Genomic DNA, 27,295 nt, shown 5'->3' with positions numbered 1-27,295 from the left:
CTGCCTTTTGTGAGATTATAATATTATTTTATGCCATGTTAGACCCCTAATTAAAGATTGTGAATTATTATGTAGTTTTAGTTTGCATCATTCTCCTGAATTAGAAGAAGCTGATAACTATTGCATTTGTTAAACTGATTTGCATTACATTAGACTGCTGATTTATTGTGGATGAATGATATTGTTTTATGATGTTATAAGAAATACTGTTTGCAGAAAGTCATCGCCTTATTTGTCTGATTAGAAGAGAACATGCTGGAGTTTTCTGCCCCATCTCAGCAGGAGCAGATAAATGGGGAGCCAAGGTCGTAGCTTAGGCGCTGTGTGAGAGAAAGAATTTGTATGTTTAGGCTTTTATGATAAGGTGGAGACACCAGAGGCTATAAGAGTTTGATCAGTGCTCCACCATTTTCAGATCTGATGCTGTCTGCGTACGGTGTCCATCTCCCACGCGTGTGATCATTAAAATCATCGTTTGACTCAACCCGACCGGACCAGTGTTGTTATTGTGGTTTTTCCTCTTGTATCCGTCCCCAATATTTGAATCCGTAACACTTTCCTCCACTCCTCTGACAAGCTCACATGTCAGTGTTGCGTTCCTTTGTTTGCTGTTTTATTGTGAAAGTCTTGCATTCTTTGTTCAGTGTGTTTCATTTTTCCTGTGAAGGTTCTCAGTCATCCAGGTCATCGTAGTTTAAGGAGCTGTGAAAGAAAAGCATCTGGACTTCTGTAAGTTGCTTGACGATGTTTCGCCGTTATATTCGGGTCCTACCCTGTCTCCATTACGCAGCCAGTTCAAGACTAACATTTTTCTAGTTTCCCAAACAGTGAATCAGTGTGTGTGCAGTTCTCTGCAAACTCAGCAGGAAGAATTAGTGTGAAGCTTTAACTCTGCTGATCCTCTTTGAATCCTGGATCAGCTGAAATATTTAAAATGTTGTTCACACGTGTTGGACTGACTAAAGCTTCCAGTCACAGTGAATCAGTGTGTGTCAGTGAATGCATCGTGTGTGCTTCAGGCTCCATCTAGTGGACTGATAGCAGAGCAGCTGATGGCAGCTTCCTCTGCCTCACACTGCTGTCTGACTGCATCCAGCTGACACTGAGATGAAGCAGGAAAGAAGCAGCTGATGTTTGGACAGCACACATGATGAAAGGAGGATTTCCGCTGATGTGCACATGAATGATTTGTGTTTCCTCTGCAGGTAGAAAGTGTGTGTGAGCTGAATTGAGCAGCATGGATCAGTGTGAGGACAGAGAGGAGGGAGTCCCTCCCTCTAAAAGCACTCTGTGTGGGGAACATGAGAGCCAGACCAAAGCTCAGAGGTGAGATGACCATCTCTAACTGTCCATGACTCTTCTCCATGTCACAGCTCAGCACTCACATCACTGCTGCATCATTATTCACAGGAACCAGCCTGGACCTCCACCCAGCTCTGTGTCCTTACAGAGTGACGGGTCTAAAGATCTTCCCATTGATTTTAAAGTCCAGCCTGTGTCTGCTGCAGAGAGGTGAGCTGTTAGTAATTTAACTATTTGATGTCAGTTTGTGTCTCGTTTAAGTGAGCTGCTATTATGTTTCTGGTCTCTAAACAATATCTCTTGAGCCATCAAAGATCTTAAAATCACCAAATCCAGCTATATTATTTCCCATTATGTAACACTGATTGATAATATACTTACCACTGACCAACTGTCAACTGTTAAAAAGCAAAGAATTAAAAAAAAAACAAAAAAAACTTCTGCTGGATAAAGACATGAATGAGTTCTGACTCATTCATGTCTCAGTGACTCATTTTTGAAAAATGATTTACTGGAACAGGACTGGGAACCAGTAAATAAAGAATATGTCATTAAATTATTTAATTATATAATAAAATTATTTAATTATATATTTTAAATTTATATATTTTAAATTATAAATAAAATTATTTAATTATATAATAAAACATGTTCCAAATGAACAATGTAGTACAAAATATAAATATAAATTCGAATTCAAATTTTATTTGTCATACACAGTATGACATGAGGCCTTTCTATCTCCCAAGGGAGATAGAAAGGGCGATATTCAATCATCAAAAGTTCCAGATTGGGCGAGCAAGAGCGTGTGAGTGGGGAGATATTAACGCTATCATAACATCTGTTGTTCACCATAAAACACACTCCACCACCTCTTTTCGTTCCTGACTCTGTTGTCCTGTGAATGCGGTAAACCAAATAGAACTCCGCCGGCTGCACGGCGTGGTCCGGTGTCGCTGGGTTCAGCCAAGTCTCAGTGAAGCAAAAGAGGTTGCAGTCACGAATGTCCCTCTGGAACTTAATTCTGGCCCTGAGGGGATCAAGCTTGTGCTCAATGGATTGAACATTGGCTAGGAGGATACTGGGCATGGATGCACGGTGTGCGCTAGCCCGTAGCCTGTTTCTGATGCTGGTTCGTTTTCCTCGAGGCCATCACTTAGGGCCGCGTCCTTTGTTCTCTCTCAGCATCTCCTTTTGCCAGGTTGAGTCTGGAGTTAAACACGATGAAATGTGTGTATGTTGTAAACCAGTGGAACCCAGAGTGTAGCAAATTTGTGTGTTTTGCATGATGCCCATGCAAGACAGATAGAGCAAAAAGTAATGAAAATCAGCAAAAAGTGGAAGAGTTGGGGCAGAGCATCCAGCACAGCAGCCGACCTCACCAGGGCCATCTTGAATATAAATATATATACTTAATATATTTATATACTTTATATAAATATAAAGTAAATCATGGATGTCAAATAGATTATTAATATCTCGTGGAAAAGAAAAAGAAAAAGGGCTTTTATTGTGAAACTACAAAAATTCATAAAGAATAGAAACTTCTATTCATATTGGCTCACTCAGACCTCAGTTTACAGTTCGGTAAAAACTTTTTTAAAAATACAAATACAAACTGCTGGTGCAGTGTGAAATACCTTCAGACTGTTCTCTATCTGCTGTTAATAGGTGAAACAAACAGAACTGATGTGACACTATCAGACCATTGTTCCTGATATCTGGTTTAAAATTATGTAACAGTGGTTTAAAAAGAATGAATTGCTATAAAACTCAGATTGTACGTTAGTAAATGTTGAGAGTTTCTATCAGTCTGGGTCCACAAATTTAAAATTCTGCACTAAAGCAGCTGTCACATGTCCAAATCACAAATAAGTATTTCTCATCAGAACATCATTTCTCACATTGATAATAGACCCACTTCATAAAGCATTTATAGTGTAAGCTTCAGTCATCACTATTTATATTGACTGTGTGACCAAAACTAGATTTTTTACTGTAAAATGACATGTATTTATTTTATTTTTTGTCCAGAATCCCACCAGGTTATTCAGGTTTGTGTAGCAGGCTGCTGGAGGTCTGACAGTAAATAGCTGCAGCAGCTGCTGCATTTTTTCCCCTTTACAAATTAAATTTAATGAGACCTCTACTTAGATCAAATCCAGCTTACAACAATGATGATTCAGCCTACAGAGAGGAGGTTCAGCATCTGAAGCAATGGTGTGAGAACAACAACCTGCATCTGAACACAGCCAAGACCAAGGAGATGGTAATAGACTTCAGGAGAAGTCTATAAAGGCAATACTATACTATAAAGGCGGTCTGAGCATTCTACACTCTACATTGACGGAGAGGAGGTAGAAAGGGTAGAAGGTTTTAAGTTCTTCGGGGGTCTTCTGACCTACTCCTCTACAGCTTGGTTTAACTGTTGTACAGTGGAAGACAAGAGAAAACTGCAGCGAGTGGTGAGGGCGGCAGAGCGGGCAATTGGCACTTCACTAAGAGACATCTATACCTGTAGACTTTAGCTGAAAGCCAGTATCATCATCATTAATCATTGTTCTCAAAAGTTTAATTTTTATTTTAGTTTGAAACCACGTGTTAGGATAAACTAATGGTAGGCTTGAACATTTCTTCAGCTGTATTTAAGTAACTGGTGCAGAGTGGAGTTAGCTGAACTAACCCATGTCTTTATGTTATTTGGGTTCCCAGAAGATGAAGACATGTCAAGCACCGAATCATGATATGAAACCATAAAAGCTCTGAGGAAAGTAAGAGGAAACATGTTTGATCCCAAACAGCAGACAGTATCATCACTGTGTGAATGTCTGAAATGGTTAATTTATGCAGTACAGATGATTCCTTAGCAGAACTCGTCCAGTTTCTCAGAGAGCAAGAAACACAATATGTGCAGTTCTGCCCCAGTTCTGGATAACTTGAGCAGTGCGCTTAACCAACCCCGATGGACCCTCAGGGTCAAAGGAAGACCTTTATTCTTGTCTTCTATGTCTAACAGCATCCATGAGAGACCTGGTGAACCTGGACCCAGCTCTGTGTCCTTACAGAATGATGCGTCTAAAGGTGAACCCATTGATGTAAAAGTCCAGCCTGTGTCTGCTGCAGAGAGGTGAGCTGCTGGTACTCTTTGATTTAAATCTTTGATGTTGTTGGTAGAGCAGGACGATATGACTAAAAATATTTATCACGATATACATTTGAAAATTTGCGATAACGATATAACTGACACTAGACAGAATACTTTACAACTCCACAACTTTATTAGTGCAAAAGAACCCCATCAATGTATTTTCACTTAAACAAGCAGCTGTTTTTGCATTAAAGTTATATAAAAAATTTACAATCCAAATGCAAATTCCTTGATGACAGTTTAACCAAAAGGTATTTCCAGTGGAAACTAGCCGACATATCCTCAGCATAACCATGTATAATATCCACAAAACTTACAAAGAGGTTATACACACATGTGGCAGGATGAGGTAGAAATAAAGTAAATACTCTTTGCAGTTTTAAAAGACAACGCCACCCTGGGAATTTCACCCAGAGAATACTGAAAGTAACACTAAATCACCAAAAAGGCACTTAGGTTCGCTATACTCAGTCCAGAGACGAGGTTCAATGATAAACAAATTGACAATTTATTAATAATTATTTAAAACACCATATAAAAGCACAATCATAAATATTCAAGTACAAATATGCTTAAAAAGGTATTCACAGCTGAGGCTTACCAGTGGAGGGGCAGGGATGCCACACACAAACTAAAGAAAGAAAACACACCAAAACACAAGTGCAGCACACTATCACACACTCACACTAATAAACTAGACAAGGCAGGTGTGTACACTCAAGGGATCCCACCACCAAGGCACCCTAGTCTCCTCCACGTCGGCACTCCGCATCTGAATAAAAGAAACAAAGAAAATTTTAATATATTACAACAAACTAATGTGTAGCGCCGGGGGATAACCCAACTGCAGGACCACACTGGTGATCTACAGCTAGAAAAAGGGCCTCCCAGCAGTGGTGTAACAAAAATCCAAACTACAAATCAAAAACAATAAAACAACATACAATCTGGATAAAACTCTAAAATCTAGAGCAAACGGAATCGCCGTACTGCTCCAACTTGCCGTCCACACGACGACAAGTTAACAGTCAATCAATATGCACGCCAGCTGACTCCGATAACCGGCGTGCATATGGCCGTTGTCCACGCCGACGTCCACTGTAAAAGCTGACAGCAGCAGGGAAAGAAATCTCGCAACGGGAACAGACGGTAAAAGCACAGCAAGGCAAAGCAGCAGCACTTCAGTTCGCGTAGCTTGGCGCAAAACTAAGGCCCACACTTCCAAGTAAGCCGTGTCATAGAACGTAAGCAGAATAGCTCAGAGGAGGCTTCTATAGCTACGACCAGCCACGATGGAGGCTTCAGAAGAGTAACCCGCAAATGATCTCTACCACACCAAAGGGAAGTCAGGTGACCAAAAAGGAGATCACAGGCAAGCGACCCAGGGACACTCAAATGGCCACTATTTATAACAGCGCCCCGTAATGTGCCAGGCTGAAAGTGGGTTGGACCGAAGGATAACATTCATCCTGCCACACACACAATACGGTAATATTACGTTGAAGCACAGTACGTATCACTCCGCGAGGTTCCTCCCTACGATACCTGTAATGCTCCGACAATCCATCAAGCGTTGCGGGTTCGTAGCTTAGCAAAGTCGTACTGAAACATTTGACAGATTTTTGAGTGCCGTGCACATAAAATCGTTTCGAGGTCAGTAAACACAACTAGATTTCATACTTATAGAACACGGGGTTATAAGGGGCACTGTCGATTTTCAGAAAAATCAAAGGATTGATTTTAAGTGTGCCGTATTTTCCAAAAAAACACGGTAATAACGACGGCCCGCTGGCATGCTCTACCAAAAATAGTGCTTTGTTGTGTATCTGATGGATGAAAGCTAAATCAGTTCCAGTTGCAGCATTTTTACAAACCAGTTCTGGTTCATCTGTTTCATTCAACGATCCGCTTTCGCCCTTCTTATTCTGCGTCGCCACCATACATTTTCTGCTATGTGTGTATGAAAACAAAGGCACTGCGCATGCGTGTTTTACCCATTTTCTATAGCGATATTTCATTTTCTTATCGTTGCCCGTCATTATACCGGTATTACCGTGAACGGTATAATATGGCCCAGCCCTGATTGTTGGATATAAGTTGCAAACATGTCATTACCTAAGTCTCATTTAAACTGTCTCTTAAAAACAAGCTTCTGGTTTCTAAACAACTGAAAATCTACTTCAGCAAACAGGAAGTTTTCGTGCTCATGTTTTCTTCCATCAGTCATGTTATGCTGTATGCTGGAGGAAGTTAGAGGAGGTAACACTAACTTTGTTGCACAGATTTCACTTTTACTCAGATGTTCAAAAAGACTTACTACCAGGAAACAGCAGAACCATAATTAGTTAGTGCCTCTATAGTCAAGTACGAAAGGATGATGTTGATGTTTAAACACCAGAATCATGTATTCCATCTGAAGTGTTGTTGAGCTGATTTACACAGCTATTAATCCTAAAAAGTAGTATATTTTTGCTCTTCTTTTGGAAGAATTCTTTTAACGGGACTTGCGATGATTCTGATTGGAATTCAGCTTTATGTCAAAGGTATCAGGAGCCTGAGGTCCCGATTGTAAGGGATACATTTTCTATTGGAGATGCAGTTTAGAGCTTTAAAAACTTTCTCTGAGGTTTTATGCTCAGCACAACACTGAAACTCAAAGAAAAACACTAAACTGAGCTGTTTATTCTTAGTGGAAATCCACGGGACTAGTGAACACTTCACAGGTGAGGCTTCTGAGTTTGTGCTTGAACCAATTCTTCATCATTCCTCCACAGAGTGGACCAGGAGAGCTCAAATGTTCCCATTGATCGGTCTACCCAGCAGAATCAAACACACCTGGACTGCATATTTACGGTCTGTACATGTATAACAACTACTTTTGCTGTTTATTGTCATAGTAACAAAAAGTACACAACAAAATTCAGCTGCACAAGAGAATGAGACTCACTGAATGCAGTAATATAAATAACAGTTATTCTATGGAAATACGTACAACTCTGGATACTGTAGCTCCTGTGAAAACTAAGGTCTCAAATCAGAAGTACCTGACTCCGTGGTATAATTCTCAAACACGTAGCCTAAAGCAGATATCTTGTAAGCTGGAGAGGAAATGGCATGTCAAAAATTTAGAGGATCATCATTTAGCCTGGAGAAATAGTTTGTTGCTTTATAAGAAAGCCCTCTGCAAAGCCAGAACATCTTAGTATTTGACACTGATTGAAGAAAATAAGAACAACCCCAGCACTCTTCAGCACTCTAGCCAGGCTGACAAAAACTCAGAGCTCTATTGAGCCAACCATCCCTTTAACGTTAACTAGTAATGTCTTCATGAACTTCTTTACAAATAAATTTTTAAACATTAGAGAAAAAATTACTAATAATCATCCCACAGATGTAATATTAGCTACAGCTACTCAGTACCATTGATATTCATTTAGTCCTGCCATTAATTGTGTGGATGCTGTAAGGCATAGGCACACTATTGAGTTCCTGTTTCACTTTATTCTTTAAACTTTAGTATTCTAGTTGCTTCCGTACGTTTTTTGGACTTCCACAATTTTTTTCTGATTTTCACCATTCAAATTTCACAATTTTCTGCTATTTTTTGCTCATTCCAGCTATATCTTTTGGTACTTATTTCTATTATACTTGTTAAAATATTAATCTTTCTTCCTTTTTTTGTCCCATTGAAATGAATGGGAAACTTCCACAATTCCGCTAAAACTTGCTTGTTTTTGAAACTTCACTACTTCCTCATACTTTCTCATAGAGACAACAGTCAAATTTTCAAAAGGTTCTCAAATTATTGGACTATTTATTTGTAATTCAGCTTTTTCATATTTTCTACGATTTTAATCTTATCCCTCCTTAAGTTTTCAGTTGCATCATTGTGATTTTTCAGAAAATACATACGTTGTTATGGTTGCTATGCAGTTGGCTTTGAGTGGGCCATTGGACCTTTCTGAATCTTTTCTTCATGTCCGAACAACTTCTTCCTACTCGCTCAAGTTTTACTCAACCCCCACAAATTATACATCAAAACATAGGTATTTTTGTTGGCTTTCAGAGAATGCCACTATCATTTTGTGGGAGTTACAAATATTTGGCAAATCTCCTAAGAGCAACACAAAGTCTGAAAACTCACCATAGAAAGTCAATGGAGACTTTGCTTGAAATCAGCAATGGAATTCTCTAATGGGACGCATTTTCGAATCGTCATATGTCCTTAACGAAGCCAAGTTAGTACATGAGTCTTGTGCCAGTATACCTTCAGACACTCCTGACGCTCACAATTCAAGAAGTATTTTATCACCTATTACCATTTGGCCATGAATTACGTTTGTTTGAGGGTAAGAAATTCGTCCCACGCTTAGATTTTTTCTGATTTCAAACTCTGGAAATGAAGCACTTTTTCTCTCATCATATCTTTTTGATGGATTACCAGAGAACAATGAAAACTTCCATGACTGTTCACCAAAGCCTGCTTTATCTTACGGTGAAAGAATGATATCGATGCTCCATATAGGTTTAGACTTACAAAACGTTGTTTGAGGGCAAGTCAGGGCAGTTTTTCCTTCGCCTCTACTCAGCTATGGTACATTACAAGTCATATATCTTTAATAATTCACATTTTAATTATAAATGGTCAACACTTGAAGATTTCCCATCTGCTAAATCATAGTATTTCTCCTATCATATAATATTTCTCCTTTTGTATAAAGTATCGGTATTAGATCAGTATCGTCGATACCACCCTGATTTTTACTTGGTATTAGATTGGAAAGGAAGTGAGTGGTATCGCACATCACTAGTGCCTGTGTGTGTGTGTAACAGATCATAGTATTTCTTCCAAATCATACAATTTCTGCTAAACCATAGTATTTCCCAGCCAGCCAATCGTCTTTGAGGGCTGGCACCTTCAAATTTACATATCGGGGCCTGGACGGCTTCCCAGCCATCCAATTGTTGATTCCCCCAAGATTCCCCGATCTCTTCTGAACAAAACGGTCTAAGAATAGGCGTTCTAGCCCCTGTGGTTAGGAAATTATGGCCATTTGTTCGAGGGCAATCATCAATGGTAGAAATCGACTGCAAAAAGCCTGCCTCTCTCTGTGTGTGTAAAGGGCTTCAGCAGACGCAGCAGTTTAGGAGGGGAAAGACGCAGCCTCTCTGATTGGTGGATTCAAATTGAGCAGCTCCAGGCTGTTTGACTGACCTAGAAACATACAGGCACACATATCTGCTATCATATAGTATTTCTGCAAAATGATAGTATTCCTGCTAAATTATAGTATTTCTACTAAAACGTCGTATATTTGCTAAAACATAGTTTTTCTGCTAAATTACAATATTCATGGTACATACCAGTATTTCTGGTAAATCACAGTATTTCTGCTGAATCACAGTATTTCTGCTATGTTGTACTATGATTCCTAAATAATAGTATTTGTGTAATGTTTAAGTATTTCTGGCTAAATATAGTATGTCTGTTATAGCCATGTCCGAGCATGGCACAGTTTAAAAAGCGGTTTAAGGATACGGTTTTTACAAGGTAAAGGGAAAAGGTAGAGATTTGATAGGGTGTTCTTGTCTAATATTTTCATGTGTGTGCGGGTGCACGGGTATGTTGGTATGGGTGTATATATATATATATATATTTGTAGGTTGTGTATCCTTGAGGTGTTAATGGGGTTATTGAAAATGTGTATATGTGCGTATGTGTATATACGTATGTATGGATAGATAGAAACATATATGTATATATAAAAAAAAAAAATACACATAACATATAATGTAATTGCAAGGAGGTATTTCTGTAGTCTATTGATACTAGATAGTGGAAAAGGGGTGGGATTAAATAAGCTTATGGTTCTTCCTGCTCCTTTTTGAACATGAAAGTTATTTGGAGTTGTGGTTGCTCGTTTTCCTTTTGTTTTGCTTTGTTCATTTGTACGGTGGCCCCTAGAGACAAAGCACGTACAAACTCCAAAACACTTGCAAACTCCAAAACACTTGCAAACTCCAAAACACTTGCAAACTCCAAAACACAACGGAAGTGCTCCAGGATGCTAGGGGCAGTGTTGAGCTTTTGTTACCTAGTAACTACACAAGCCAGGAAGTACCCATGACCAGATTTGGGCTGTATCCCAATTCAGGGTCTGCAGCCTTAAAGGCCGCATTTTAAGGCCGATTACGACACAGCAACACGACGAAGGCTGTCCCAATTCAAAGCCTGCTCGAAATGCGGCCCTCAAATGCGTCCTTAATTTCCCTGAATTTTAAGGATGGGCGCAATATAACCCAGATTTCATAGCGCGGCGGTGGTGTGGATAATTTTGCCGAAAAAAAACGGCGGAAGCGGAGCCACCGAAGAGTAAACTTTCAGAAGTAAGTACTGAATATTATGTCACTTATTTATGTGCAAATGTTTTTATAATGAAGAACATTAAAACATTACTGTTGGGCACATGTCGGGAAAGTTATGTGACATTAGCGATGTTTGTACTAACTTGGTTTTAAAGCCTTTACTTCAAAATATACGCCGTTCAATAGTTGACTTTAATCTTACAGAGAATGTGATGATTTTATGGATAATCAAAGTCAGTCATACAGTGGGGCAAAAAAGTATTTAGTCAGCCACCGATTGTGCAAGTTCCCCCACTTAAAATGATGACAGAGGTCAGTAATTTGCACCAGAGGTACACTTCAACTGTGAGAGACAGAATGTGAAAAAAAAAAATCCACGAATTCACATGGTAGGATTTGTAAAGAATTAATTCGTAAATTAGGGTGGAAAATAAGTATTTCGACCTGTCCACAGCCTCAAACAGTCAGACTCCAAACTCCGCCATGGCCAAGACCAAAGAGCTTTCGAAGGACACCAGGAAAAGTATTGTAGACCTGCACCAGACTGGGAAGAGTGAATCTACAATAGGCAAGCAGCTTGGTGTGAAAAAATCAACTGTGGGAGCAATCATCAGAAAACGGAAGACATACAAGACCACTGATAATCTCCCACGATCTGGGGCTCCACGCAAGATCTCATCCCGTGGGGTCAAAATGATCATGAGAACGGTGAGCAAAGATCCCAGAACCACACGGGGGGACCTGGTGAATGACCTGCAGAGAGCTGGGACCAAAGTAACAAAGGTCACCATCAGTAACACACTACAACGGCAGGGAATCAAATCCCGCAGTGCCAGACGTGTTCCGCTGCTGAAGCCAGTGCATGTCCAGGCCCGTCTGAAGTTTGCCAGAGAGCACATGGATGATACAGCAGAGGATTGGGAGAATGTCATGTGGTCAGATGAAACCAAACTAGAACTTTTTGGTATAAACTCAACTCGTCGTGTTTGGAGGACAAAGAATACTGAGTTGCATCCCAAGAACACCATACCTACTGTGAAGCATGGGGGTGGAAACATCATGCTATGGGGCTGTTTTTCTGCCAAGGGGACAGGACGACTGATCCGTGTTAAGGACAGAATGAATGGGGCCATGTATCGTGAGATTTTGAGCCAAAACCTCCTTCCATCAGTGAGAACTTTGAAGATGAAACGAGGCTGGGTCTTCCAACATGACAATGATCCAAAACACACCGCCCGGGCAACAAAGGAGTGGCTCCGTAAGAAGCATTTGAAAGTCCTGGAGTGGCCTAGCCAGTCTCCAGACCTCAACCCCATAGAAAATCTGTGGCGGGAGTTGAAAGTCCGTGTTGCTCGGCGACAGCCCCAAAACATCACTGCTCTCGAGAAGATCTGCATGGAGGAATGGGCCAAAATACCAGCTACTGTGTGTGCAAACCTGGTAAAGACCTATAGTAAACGTTTGACCTCTGTTATTGCCAACAAAGGTTATGTTATAAAGTACTGAGTTGTATTTTTGTTATTGACCAAATACTTATTTTCCACCCTGATTTACGGATTAATTCTTTACAAATCCTACCATGTGAATTCATGGATTTTTTTTTTCACATTCTGTCTCTCACAGTTGACGTGTACCTCTGGTGCAAATTACTGACCTTTGTCATCATTTTAAGTGGGGGAACTTGCACAATCGGTGGCTGACTAAATACTTTTTTGCCCCACTGTATATCCACAAACACAACAGGCTGAAAGTCAGTGATGCTGCTCGGTTTGCAGTCCTGAACATCACGGCACAAGCAGGATCCACTGCACTGTTAATGTGAGCTGTGTTATATTGCTGCCTCTGTTCGGTGGTGTCGAGCCAAACGGACTTTAACGTGTGTTTGAACGAGCTGACGGTTCACTCGTTAAGCTGAAAGAAAGATGCTTTAATCACAGCAGTCACACATGTGTCCACTGCACCATCTGGAACTCTTCTTGTTTACACTCGTAATAACACAAACACTAAATCCTGCTTCTCTGGTGCTGTTGTGTAGCAGTGTGTAAACCTGAGACTGTCACCTGTCTGTCTGTCCTGCACTCTCTCTCTGTTTCTTTCTCTCTGATTGTGGAATAAAAGTATGACCATGTGTTTATAAGTTACACTTGTGTTTGAATCCTGCAGCTTATCACACATTTGATTTCCATGTGTGACGACTGCAAGTGTCCAGAGTGAGGACAGACTGAGGGACCCACTGCTGCACATCATCTGTGAGGCTTTGCAGCCCTGATGATCCACCAGGACAAACTCAGCAGTGTGTGAGGAAGAGGAGGAGGAAGAGCCAGTAGCAGCTGACAGATGGAGAGAATAGACAGACTGTTCCCTGTTTGTGAAGGACTGCTAGGAAAGTTTAATATAACTGTCTGTGCTGAATCAGTCTTATTAGGTAATGTTCAAATAATTTTATCCTCCCAGTGTTTTCAGTGTGGGAGAAAGTACTCAGGGCCTTCAAGTTACACACTATGAAAGGCAGCAACAAGTTTAATGTTCAGAAACCTAAAGTATGTATCAGCAGCAGAATGGACCTAAAAATAAATGTTGGTTTCAGTTCTATGAAGCTTTGAGTATTTTGGATTAGTAGTACTGCTGTGTTTGTTGCATCATATTGCTGTAATTGTTTATATGCTTTATATATTCTGAGCTAAGTTGATCTATAGTGTTACATCATATTCTATAAGGATGTTATGTGTTTGTAGACTTTCTGCCCAGTTTGACCCATTTAGCAGAAGTCAGCCTGTTTAAGGCTCTGATATCTATTCTGTATGACTTACAGCAGTTATGACATGGTCTGATTTTCTCACCCAATAAAGGAATATTCAGTATATCAGTCTACTCTTCATTTTATCAGAAACAGTTATCACAGCTTGTACATTTTCTTTTTATAAATATATGTAAGCAATGAGCCAAATTTAGTAATGCCAACATACTGAAGGAACAACATTTGTCTCTTATATATGATACACCTATATATACACTGTCAAAGACACTTGTCTTTGAGTGAAGATTTAAGGTGATAAGACATAAATAACTGCAACTTGAATCTGTACTGAGGCTCAGTATTTGACACAGAGTTCATGTTCACTGCTGTAATAGCTAATAATGATTAATATAATAACTATAATATTGGCCATATTATATTTACATTACCAAAGTGATATGACTTTAGTCTCATGAACAACATTGGCTAATTCTTATTTACTAGCTAATCTTAAATGACTGTTCAGTACAGAAATGAACCCCAAAAATCATGTTTTACTGTCCTGTGGTCTCAGCCTCAGATACTTATCAAATCACACAAAGCTCTTGTAGAAACAAACAAACAAATGAACAAAATATGTTCTCCTTCATTTCTGTCAAACAAAGTTGTATGACACGTTTCCAGCGGTTAGTATCATGGTTGCTAGGCAACCTGGGAAGCGCGACGGAGACTAGACCGTCCCATACAGACAAACTTGCCTTTTATTTTGCAAATCGAGCTCAACACTGCCCCTAGCGTCCTGGAGCACTTGCGTTGTGCTTTTGAGTTTGCAAGTGTTTTGGATTTTGCAAGTGTTTTGAAATTGCATTGTTTTGGAGTTTGCAAGTTTTTTGGATTTTGCAAGTGTTTTGGAATTTGCAAGTGTTTTGGAATTTGCAAGTGTTTTGGATTTTGCAAGTGTTTTTGAGTTTGCAAGTGTTTTATGAGTTTGCAAGTGTTTTGGAGTTTGCAAGTGTTTTGGAGTTTGTACGTGCTTTGTCTCTTGGGGCCACCGTACATTTGTCTCTTTTAATTCTATTTTGTTGTACTTTTTCAACATGTTCAAAATAAAGATTCAATCAATCAATCTTATAGTATCTCTCCTAAATTCTTGTATTTCTTAGAAGTTATCATGTTTCTGCTAAGTAATAATATTTCTGCTAAGTTCTGCTATGTTATTGCCAAATATTATGTTTCCTCTAAGTTATTGCAGTTCTGCTAAGTAATTACGTTTTTGCAAAGTTCTTATGCTTTTGCAAAGTTTTTGCAATTTTTGCAGCTTCAGCTAGTTTCAGCAGACAGCTTCACCTTTACAGCATCCACACAGCATTTTCGCAGGCAATGCAAATTTTTCTAGTTAATGCGTCAATCTTACATATGATCAACCTCTAATAATCAGCTATGTACCACAGGCCTTCAAGCTAGCTGTAGTTAAACCTTTACTCAAAAAGCCATCTCTAGACCCAGCAGTCTTAGCTAATTATAGGCCAATCTCCAACCTTCCTTTATATCAAACATCCTTGAAAGAGTAGTTGTCAAACAGCTAACAGATCATCTGCAGAGGAATGGTTTATTTGAAGAGTTTCAGTCAGGTTTCAGAGCTCATCACAGCACAGAAACAGCTTTAGTGAAGGTTACAAATGATCTTCTTATGGCCTCTGACAGTGGACTCATCTCTGTGCTTGTCCTGCTAGACCTCAGTGCAGCGTTCGATACTGTTGATCATAATATCCTATTAGAGCGATTAGAACATGCTGTAGGTATTACAGGTACTGTGCTGCAGTGGGTGTATCATATCTATCTAATAGACTCCAGTTTGTGCATGTAAATGGAGAGTCCTCTTCACACACTGAGGTTAATTATGGAGTTCCACAGGGTTCAGTGCTAGGACCAATTCTCTTTACCTTATACATGTTTCCCTTAGGCAGTATCATCAAAAGACATGGCATACATTTTCACTGTTATGCAGATGACACCCAACTGTATCTGTCCACGAAGCCAGATAACACACACCAATTAGTTAAACTGCAGGAATGTCTTAAAGACCTGGATGGCCTCTAACTTTCTGCTCCTTAATTCAGATAAAACTGAGGTTATTTTACTAGGCTCCGAAAGTCTTAGAAATATGGTATCCAACCAGATTCTTACTCTGGATGACATTACCTTGGCCTCCAGTAAAACTGTGAGGAACTTTGGAGTCATTTTTGACCAAGACATGTCCTTCAATGCACAAATTAAACACATATGTAAGACTGCTTTCTTCCATTTGTGCAACATCTCTAAAATTAGAAATATCCTTTCTCAGAGTGACGCTGAAAAACTAGTTCATGCATTTATTACTTCCAGGCTGGACTACTGTAATTCATTATTATCAGGAAGCCCTAAAAACTACTAAAAATCCAAAATGCTGCAGCAAGAGTACTGACGGGGACTAGAAAGAGAGAGCAGATTTCTCCTGTTTTGGCTTCCCTTCATTGGCTTCCTGTTAAATCCAGAATTGAATTCAAAATCCTGCTCCTCACATACAAGGTCTTAAATAATCAGTCCCCATCTTATCTTAATGACATTGTAGTACCATATCACCCCATTAGAGCACTTCGCTCTCGCACTGCAGGCTTAGTTGTTGTTCCTAGAGTATTTAAAAGTAGAATAGGAGGGAGAGCCTTCAGTTTTCAGGCCCCTCTTCTGTGGAACCAGCTTCCAGTTTGGATTCGGGAGACAGACACTATCTCTACTTTTAAGATTAGGCTTAAAACTTTCCTTTTTGCTAAAGCATATGTTTAGGGCAGCACCAGGTGACCCTGAATCCTCCCTTAGTTGTGCTGCAATAGACGTAGGCTGCCAGGGGATTCCCATGATGCATTGAGTTTTTCCTTTCCAGTCACCTTTCTCACTCACTATGTATTAACAGACCTCTCTGCATTGAATCATATCTGTTATTAACCTCAGTCTCTCTTCCACAGCATGTCTTTATCCTGTTTTCCTTTTCTTACCCTAACCAATCACAGTAGATGGCCCCGCCCCTCCCTGAGCCTGGTTCTGCTGGGGGTCATACAAGGCAGGAAGTGAACATCCTTTAGCAGAGAATAAAACTAGAAGCTTTACATTGAATGTGCCTGCAGTTGAAAACTATAGCTAAATAGCCTCCCCCAACATTCCACATACAGGGAGAGACAGACAGGGAGAGACACATACAAGAGAAACAGAATAATATATTTAATCATGGAGTTTAACAAGGTCTACAATCCTAAGCACAACAATGTCAACAAAATGACTCTAACATGATTTCAGTCTGATTCGGTCATTCATAAAATATTCTGTTCCAGACACTGAAGGAAAACATCATCACTTTTGTGAAGAATGAGCTGAAGAAGTTACAGAAGGTTCTAAGTCCAGATTACCCAGAATGCTTAGAGAGTCAGAGAGAGGATGATGAGCAGAGGAGTTGCAGAGAGGCATTTGTGAAGATCACAGTGGACTTCATGAGGAGAATGAAGCAGGATGAGCTGGCTGACCGTCTGCAGAGCAGTAAGAGGATTTATCTAAAGATTTAAGCTGCTGATAACAATTGGAAAATTTACTAATGCCTTAAGATATTAACCATAATTAACCAAATATTAAAGATCTTTCTCTTTTTTTCTTCCCTTAGAATGCCTTATTGGAGCTTTACAACGTGATATCAAGACTGTCTTGAAGAGGAAGTTCCAGTGTGTGTTTGAGGGCATCGCTAAAGCAGGAAACCCAACCCTTCTGAATCAGATCTACACAGAGCTCTACATCACAGAGGGAGGGACTGCAGAGGTCAATGATGAACATGAGGTCAGACAGATTGAAACAGCATCCAGGAAACCAGACAGACCAGAAACAACAATCAGACAAGAAGACATCTTTAAAGCCTCACCTGGAAGAGATGAACCAATCAGAACAGTGCTGACAAAGGGAGTGGCTGGCATTGGGAAAACAGTCTTAACACAGAAATACAGCCTGGACTGGGCTGAAGACAAAGCCAACCAGGACATCCAGTTCATATTTCCATTCACTTTCAGAGAGCTGAATGTGCTGAAAGAGGAAAAGTTCAGCTTGGTGGGACTTGTTCATCACTTCTTTACTGAAACCAAAGAAGCAGGAATCTGCAGCTTTGAAGACTTCCAGGTTGTGTTCATCTTTGATGGTCTGGATGAGTGTCGACTTCCTCTGGACTTCCACAAAACTACAATCCTAACTGACCCTAGAAAGTCCACCTCAGTGGATGTGCTGCTGATAAACCTCATCAGGGGGAAACTGCTTCCCTCTGCTCGCCTCTGGATAACCACACGACCTGCAGCAGCCAATCAGATCCCTCCTGACTGTGTCGGCATGGTGACAGAGGTCAGAGGGTTCACTGACCCACAGAAGGAGGAGTACTTCAGGAAGAGATTCAGAGATGAGGAGCAGGCCAGCAGGATCATCTCCCACATCAAGACATCACGAAGCCTCCACATCATGTGTCACATCCCAGTCTTCTGCTGGATCACTGCTACTGTTCTGGAGGATGTGCTGGAAACCAGAGAGGGAGGACAGCTGCCCAAGACCCTGACTGAGATGTACATCCACTTCCTGGTGGTTCAGGCCAAAGTGAAGAAGGTCAAGTATGATGGAGGAGCTGAGACAGATCCACACTGGAGTCCAGAGAGCAGGAAGATGATGGAGTCTCTGGGAAAACTGGCTTTTGATCAGCTGCAGAAAGGAAACCTGATCTTCTATGAATCAGACCTGACAGAGTGTGGCATCGATATCAGAGCAGCCTCAGTGTACTCAGGAGTGTTCACACAGATCTTTAAAGAGGAGAGAGGACTGTACCAGGACAAGGTGTTCTGCTTCATCCATCTGAGTGTTCAGGAGTTTCTGGCTGCTCTTCATGTCCATCTGACCTTCATCAACTCTGGACTCAATCTGCTGAAAGAATATCAACCAACCTCCTGGTGGTATAAATTATTCAGCAAAACAAATTCACCACAATCTCTCCACCAGAGTGCTGTGGACAAGGCCTTACAGAGTCCAAATGGACACCTGGACTTGTTCCTCCGCTTCCTCCTGGGTCTTTCACTGCAGACCAATCAGACTCTCCTACGAGGTCTGCTGACACAGACAGGAAGTAGCTCACAGACCAATCAGGAAACAGTCAAGTACATCAAGAAGAAGCTCAGTGAGAATCTGTCTGCAGAGAAAAGCATCAATCTGTTCCACTGTCTGAATGAACTGAATGATCGTTCTCTAGTGGAGGAGATCCAACAGTCCCTGAGATCAGGACGTCTCTCCACAGATGAACTGTCTCCTGCTCAGTGGTCAGCTCTGGTCTTCATCTTACTGTCATCAGAAGAAGATCTGGATGTGTTTGACCTGAAGAAATACTCTGCTTCAGAGGAGGCTCTTCTGAGGCTGCTGCCAGTGGTCAAAGCCTCCAACAAAGCTCTGTAAGTAAATATGTGATCATAATTGTCATTTTCAAAATGTTCATTCCACTTACCAAAAAACTAGGCATGGACAGATTAAAATCCAAAACTGTCTAAAACTTTTAAATGAAATGAACAACACTATTTGTTATCAAGTATGTGATACTTATGTTTTATGGCAGGAGACTGTGTCAGTGTTTCTGAAAATTTACCCATGTAACATTTATCAGTGAACCAGTCTGAACCATTCTGGTTGCCTCTGTCACAGATCTGGGTCATTTTGACCCAACATTTTCTGTTTCTTATGCTTTGCTGTTTTTCTAAATTATGATTTTTTTTCCAATTCTTGAGTTGTGCTGGTTTGATTTTGCATCTTTCAGTCTCTCTCTCTGTGTCAAGTCTGCGTCTATGTAAATTGTTTGTTTCCTGTTTTATCTGATAGTTCCAGTCCTGCGTCAGTGTGTTCAGTTTTATTTTCCCCCTGCCTCGTTAGCCCGAATGTCTCCCAACTGTGTCTCCCTCCTGTTTTCCAATGCCTGGTTACTCTGTGTATATAAGCCCTGTGTTTTCCTTTGTTCTCTGTCATGCTGTGTTTTGTCTCATGCTGCAGTTTCATTTTTCTCATCCAGTGTTTCAGTCCTTAGTTCCTCTGTCCAGAATTTTGTTTTGTTTTTTGGTGAGTTTAATTTATTAAGAGGTTTTTCCCAGCAATAATTCTGCACTTTAAGTTTAACCTCCTGGCTTTGAGTACTGCGTTTGGGTCCTTTCCTGCCTGCTGCACACAGCCCTCCATAACAGCTCCATGCGTAGTCATTCTAACTGCTCAAAAACAAATACAAATAAAATGTTAAAAAAATTTGTCTGTCGTATTTGGTTCATCCCAAAAGCACAATTCCCCTTTTGGTTATTTTACTCTTAAACTAAATTTACTGGAGCGTAGGTCTGATCCTTCAGGAACATTTTTCAGGTTTCCTTGCCTTACATTTTTTCGCTTCTGATTTCTCTCCAAGGCCAAGTTTATCATTGTCCATTTTTAATGCATACCTATTGTCACATTTTAACTACAGTACTATGAAAAATGATTCCCTGATTTCTGTTTGTGTTGCATCATTATCATAATTACATGTTTGAAATCATCAAAAAAAAATGTTTGAGAGAAGTAACCAAAGTAAATGCAAAATTTAGTTTTTAGTTGATGATTTAATTTATTAATGGAACACAGCTATCCACATCTACCTGGTCCTGTGTTTAAAAAACATAAAAGAAAAAATTTAATACAGATAATTTCCTCTAAATCTAATAAAGTGCTACAAGAAGTGCAATTCACATTTTTCAATAACTGTCAAGGAGTCTTTCACATTAGCATGGAGGAATATTGGTTCTTTATGAAAAGTAGTTGCCCACACCACACTGTTTGGAAAACTGTGTTCAGCATCTCAAGCCACAAAAATATTTAACAAATGCCCAATACAAAAAAACCAAAACAAAACAGCAAAGCAGTACAAAGAAGCTGCCTTAAACAACCATTTGTGTCATCCTGTTGACTTTGTTGAGATTACATTTCCAGTCATCAGTTAGAAATTGTGTTAATAGCAGGTTTACAGTTTATTTTCACTAACTTACATCAGAAGGCAGAGAAGGTGGAGAGGCATGCTTTTCTGAAACTAACCAATTAAAATAAAATGCTACTTCTTGGGAAGGGGTAAAATGGCTGATTTGAGATAAATAATTAAGTGAGGAACTACAATTATTGTCCAAATGTGATTAATAAGGATGAATTTGAAATGTATTTAATGAGTGACATTGGAATTAGGAAAGTTACAAACTGTACTTTATGCCTGTGCCAGCAGGTACGGAGGTAGTACCATTAAGCTCATCATTGGGATTCATTTAGACATAGAAGTGTGTAAGCAAGCGTGCCAATTCCACGTGTTTTGTTGTTCTTTTTCCAGATGTAAATTGTAATGCATTTATTTATTTATTTTTATTAATATTAAATTACTTGTTGCTTGTTGTTTAACGTGACATGATTTCATTTGATTACAAATTGTTTTTCAGACTGAGTGGCTGTAACCTCTCAGAGAGAAGCTGTGAGGCTCTGTCCTCAGTTCTCAGCTCCCAGTCCTCTAGTCTCAGAGAGCTGGACTTGAGTAACAATGACCTGCAGGATTCAGGAGTGAAGCTTCTGTCTGCAGAACTGAAGAGTCCGCACTGTACACTGGAAACTCTGAGGTGAGATATGTTTTTTCTTTTGGAGAGCTGGGCTAAAGGTTGTCAAAATCCTCAGGACAGGAGTACAAAGCATGTTTTACTGGGAAGTGGCCATAAACAACACCTTTTAATAGGAAGTGTATTTTAAATGGTTGCTTTTTGAAAGAATCCTCCACACCAGCCATATTATGTATGTTATATTTACCACACAGGGACGTCCTGCTGTCATTTTTGTTGAGATTATAAGTCAGTCATTTCCAGTCATCAGGTAGAAATTTTGTTTACAGCAGGTTTCTACATGAGAAAACAGAGGTGGAGCAGCATGCTTCCAAAAACTAGCTAATGAAAAAACAGTGGTCTTTCTGGGGAAGGGTGAGCTGAAAGAGAGGGGAAATAAAATGGCTTGTTTTACATTGAAAATTATGGAAATAAGGAAGTTAAGGCCTGCAAACAAGGCCCAGAATGTGATAAATAAGGAATCATTTGAACTAGGGCTGGGTATCATCAATAATTTCTACACTGTGTGCACAATTATTAGGCAAATTGTACTTTTGAGGATTAATTTCATAATTGATCAAGGACAGTGCTCTCAGTCAATCCAAAATGTTAATGAATGTTTAAGAATGTAAAAGTGAGTGTAAGAGCCAATTAAAGGTTAATTTTCTTGGTACTGGGAAAATTATTAGAGGAGAAATATACATGTTTGTTGTTAAGAATATAATTTCTAGTTAATTTCAAAATACTGTTTTGTTAAAGGTATAGAATATAGAAGTGCGACATTCGAATGCGCTTTTTAGTAGTTTGGGCTTCCGGCACACTGTAATTACGTAGTTGGGGAGTCGGATAAGCTGGAAGCAACATAGTTTTTTGACCAAGTCTTGCCATGTAAATTCAAAGTTTCAATAAACATCTTTTTTGCAAGAAAAGTACCTGGACTTGCTCGCGTTTCAAATGCATGTTGCCGGACTGACTCCCAAAGGTGGTACGGAAGAGTGAAATAGAGACGGAGTGCCGCCACTACAGTGAGGTTTTGGCTTTAAGAGAATATATATATTTATTTAAAGAATTATTAGGCAACTATTAGTGTGCAGAGTTATTACACAACTAATTGAAAAAACGAACATTTTCCAAACTCACTAGTTTATTTGTGAATGTTAAAGTGAGAATAATAAAACAACTCAAAATGTACCTATAAACATTTCTGACATGTCAAAATTAAAAAAAAAAACAAAAAAAAAAATTCACTGACCAATATAGCCACCCTCTTTTCAACAGCTGTCACAAGCGTTCCATTCATGGAGTCTGTCAGTTTCTTGATCTTTTTGTCCAGCAGCAACCACAGCCTCCCAGACACTGTTCAGAGTGTACTGTTTCCTTACACTGTAAATCTCCCATTTAACCCTCTGGTGGTCGAGGGACACACCAGAGCGTCCAAATTACATGACCCATTTCAGATGACACAGCAACAAGATGCAGGGACCCATAGTCTCCATTACAATCTGTCGAGTTTTCAGAGTTATGATGTAAAATACAATGTTTTTTTCCTGAATAAAACATACTGTTACAGTGCACACACACTGAATGCGATAGACGTGACCAGAGCGTCAGGTTTACATGTAAAGTCAATGGAGGAGTGCGATGAAGCGCGACTGGGGGTCCTGCGAAACTTCAGAAGCACATTTGCGTCGGGAAAGCGGGACTGATGCTTTTGAAGAACAAAGAAAAATACGCACTGCAGTTTGTGTGGTGCATTTTGGGCATTCGCTCGTATTGCGTCTACCGCTCGAGTTGGAAAAATCTGAACTCCAGCGTCAAGTCGCGCCGCGACAACAACTCAGGAGCCTGGTGACGTGATGCTCTGACCTAGTTCAGAGGGGCCAAAGCTCCTTCTCTTCCACTTTAAGCTGGATAATTTTTAGTCCTGTCTCTCTGTAAATAGTTATATTTTATATATTTATGTTTAATGTTTTTCTGTTTGAGAATTTTAATATTATTTAATATTATTTCAAATACATTTTTGTAATGACCAATGTCTCAGTTCTACTACACAGCAAATATTGGCACGCAACTTGACACATGTAGAATTAATTTCATATTATACTAATGGAAAAATATACTACTATATACGAACATGGTGAAGACCAATTACTTAAGAGAATAAAGAGAGGTTAGTTTATTTAGGAGGCAAGCTCCATTTATTAAGAAAATTTAAAAAACACAGGAACGCTCTTTAGAGGTTTGTGGATGGCTCTTAAAGGAGCCGTTATGGGGAATTAACTGAGATTCAAATAGGCTATTCTTTCGGCTGCCAAGACACTGCTCCTTCCGCCGAGAAGTGGGCCATGACCTTCTCCCTCACCAGGACAGCCTCTCTGGAGGAGTTGTTGGGTGCTACACGACCCAGGCCTTGCAGTGGCCAGAATTAAACCAGGTCTAAATAAAACAAAATAAGCACTTTATAAGAGACCTTCTGAGTATCACTACAAAGATTACCAACAGTGGCCCTCATACCACAGTTTGATATCAGCAAACGCAGAGAGCATACATTGATATGACACCACAGCCATGCTATCATTGCAAACACTGATAGCGTAGCATAAATTGAATTAAATCAGGACTTGATGAGACTTTTTGAGTATCACTAGAAATATTATACATACCACAGTTTGCTATCAGTAAACACCGACGTCATTCACTCATAGCATACCACATCCATGTTAGCAGTGTATAAACTGATAGTTTAGCATATATTAGCACAGGTATCAATAAAGGACTACTGTATTAAAAACTTTTACTAACCGCAGGCAGATGGACAGGCGCTGTGCAGGTGGGATTGAGCGCCTGTAGTTGGTGTCTAGGCGGGCGATGCTTGGACCGACACGGGACAGCAGCTCCTCAAACTGGGCAAGCGAAAGACGGTGGTATTGCTGAGAGCGGCCGTCATCCAGACGCAGCTCCTGGAGCAAATGGTGAAACTCACTGGGACCTGATGGACCCAGGTACGGTGAGGATGTCCCTTACGCCGCTGCTCTGCTCTCCACAGTAAATAGAGAAAGGAGATTCCCTCTTCAAAAACTAGCCCGACAGCTGCCATCTTGCAAACATACCGTCTGGCACTACTTCCTCCCACATTTCCACTTCACGCATGTGAAAATTGCTTATTTTGAAGTGCGACCACTTCATGTTGGACGCGCGTTGAGGTGCGAATGTACACGCGACCAGCTAGGAGCGGCTGGCGCTTTTTGGTTGCGTATATCGCGTTCGTTGTGAACACTCCATTATTTACACACGGGAAGAAAGGGTAAAAACAGAGTTTACTATGGACAGTGCTAGCAAACACTCTCCGCTTGCAAGCAAAAAAAGATCACCACATCCCATCCCTTCCGGTGTTAAAGTGTACCTGTTACGACCCGGCTCAAAAGCCACAATATAACAAAAAAAAAAGAGATGAATACCAGAGTGTTAGTAAGAACAGGGTTTTTTCTTAAAATGGAATACCAGGTTGGTTAAAATGGCTAGTGCCACCAAGGCAAAGACAAGTGAACTCTCTGGGAAGCTTGCCTCAGGTATACTTTTATCCACACCTGACTAGGTGTGGCCAATTAGCACCAGCTGAAAACATTGAGGAGATTAGGGGCTGCAGAGGGACGTAACACCTCCCTCAAAAGGGTTCCTCTTAAGCTTAAGCAAACTTGAGAACTTTATTACCAGCTCTCCTAACACAAAACTAAATACTCACATTTTAGTTAGCATTTTAAACAGGGATGCACCTGCATGATGATTTGAAGTTGCCACACTGAACACACAAAAAGTAACATGTGACCAACACAAAGAAGTACAACAGTCATAAACTCAAAATGATTATTCAACCTGCTACAACACAAAATGAGAGCAGCCACGAATAATCACACAAGTGATCCGTGGTCTCCACCACACAAACGGTCACATACAAGTGGCCTCATACCATAACAAGTTACTTTAATCCACAAGGTTCAGTAAAGCAAGCATACTAGTGACCAACCACAAATTGGAAAGCTATGGCCGCACGATGATCACATCAAGGGTGACTCAGCACCCCACAGTGTTATTGCCATAACCTGTCCAACAACACTCACAAATGATCCAACAAAAGTTGCCATATTCCCCACAACACTAAAGATCACAGCACAAAACACTCACCTCATGAGGATTTCATTAGCATCCATCAACACTGACATATTAGATGCACACACGGTGTACACACTATGCCAACTTAAAAACGACTTTCCTGCCTCAGCTACAAGACCATAATTAACAAATGATCTCAAACCTCCTACCAAGTTTGCTGCCACTGATTTACTATGTGCAACTCCCAGCCTAAAATGCTAAAAACAAAACTATACCTATCTAGTCTTCAGTCGTGTACCGGGCTCGAGGTAACTTTAAACGCAAACTGAGTAAAATAACAGGTTTTATTACAAACTTTAACCTCCTAAGACCCGAACTCTTCCACGACATGGATTTTTAATTTCTTTTGATATTTGGGCATATTGGGGCCCGATGAATGTAAAAACAAAGAATTACCAAATTTATTTTTTTTACCTTGTTTTTTTTTTTAAGAAAAATGAGAGCCACAAATGAGGATATTCATTTAAAATTTTGATATAACAGTAGCAGTATAATGTCCTCGTAAGTGGATATCAGGCCCATGTAGAGCAAAATTGAGTATTTTGGTCTAAATAACCCAAAATGTGATGTCCACATATGTGGACGGCAGGTCCTAGGAGGTTAAATGGAAAACCGACAGGGCTGTTTAACAGACCACTGTTAAAACGCAGCTTTCTTGTTGATGGTCATTTAAGAATTTTTTTTTTTTAAAAACCCAGCGGTAGACAGCGCTCTACAATGGTAGACTGGTAGGTAATAAGCAAGCGAATGGGAAACTGTTCTTTAAGTACATTGAGAGAGAGAGAAATGTGCATGAAGTGTGATTTTATCATAGTGGAGGCAAAACAGTAGGTAAGAGGGAATTCATGACGATGTTTATGTGAAGCTTAGTTTGGATATTTTTCTGATGCTGGTTCAGTCAATTTGGGTTGGTGAAAGATGAAACCTACAGCTTCATAGTCTAGCACAAAAAAATATGTAAATACAATGCGCGTACCTGCCAATGCATCAGAACGTGTACGTGCCATCAGGTGAGAAAGCGCTCTTTGTGTTTACGTCTTTGTATAGAATACGTACCTGCTCTCATTTACTATTTTAGCTTTTTGGTGGTTGTCGAAATTTTGTGAGGTTTAACCTAAGATTCTGGAATTTCAGGCAAAATACATTTATACTAATAAATCGATATCACGTTATTCAAGAATGGATTTTAAATCGGCTAGAATGGATTTTAAATCGGAAAATCAATAATCAAAACCCAGCCCTAATTTGAACTGTAATTAGTGACAGACAAAAAGTTAGGAAAGTGACCAAGAGTAGGCTACTTTATGTGTGTGCCAGCACATACAGAGGTAGTATCACTAAATCCACCAAGTCCTCACTGTTCCAGTCAGATATACACCGCATTCCAAATTATTATGCAAATCATATTTTTCTATTATTTTCCTAAAAAGTTGATTCAAATGACAGTCGGCATAATTTTCGAGTCATCAACCAATAGAGTATAATTCAAATGTTCCTGAACAAAACTCCCAAAGAAAATAAAAAACTTAAAATGCAGTGTTCCAAATTATTACACACACAGAGTTTCAAAAGATTTTATAGATTGTAGAGAATTGAAAATGGTCATTTATTGAATTTGCAGCATTAGTAGATCAATTTTACTGAAATCAAAAAGCTATTTCAATCAAAAACATCTTAACAGGTCAAGTTTCATATTAACATAGGACCCCTTATTTGATAGCAGTTTTACAATTCTTGCATCCATGGAATTGTAAATTTTTGGAAAGTTTCTACTTGAATTTCTTTGCAGGATGTCATAATAGCCTCCCAGAGCTGCTGTATCGATGTGAACTGCCTCCCACCCTCATATGTTGTTGCTTGAGGATGCTCCAAAGGTTCTCAATAGGATTGAAG

The 27,295-nt window shown here is 39.8% G+C and overlaps 1 pseudogene across 1 annotated transcript in view; it reads left to right on the top strand.

Annotated features, from left to right (window-relative positions):
• LOC309703016 overlaps positions 1–27,295 on the top strand; it is a 55,490-nt pseudogene that overhangs the window by 7,279 nt on the left and 20,916 nt on the right. Inside the window, exons 3-8 of the transcript XR_014280712.1 lie at positions 1,206–1,326; positions 1,411–1,512; positions 7,225–7,303; positions 16,919–16,982; positions 17,242–19,045; positions 21,083–21,256. The product of XR_014280712.1 is annotated as an uncharacterized misc_RNA (transcript). The remainder of the gene's footprint in view (positions 1–1,205; positions 1,327–1,410; positions 1,513–7,224; positions 7,304–16,918; positions 16,983–17,241; positions 19,046–21,082; positions 21,257–27,295) is intronic.

The sequence above is a fragment of the Aulonocara stuartgranti genome (assembly GCF_965226115.1).
Source record: "Aulonocara stuartgranti genome assembly, chromosome: 3".
NCBI lineage: Eukaryota > Metazoa > Chordata > Actinopteri > Cichliformes > Cichlidae > Aulonocara > Aulonocara stuartgranti.
Note: the sequence above shows the minus strand (reverse complement) of the source record. Positions and strands in the feature narration are given on the sequence as shown.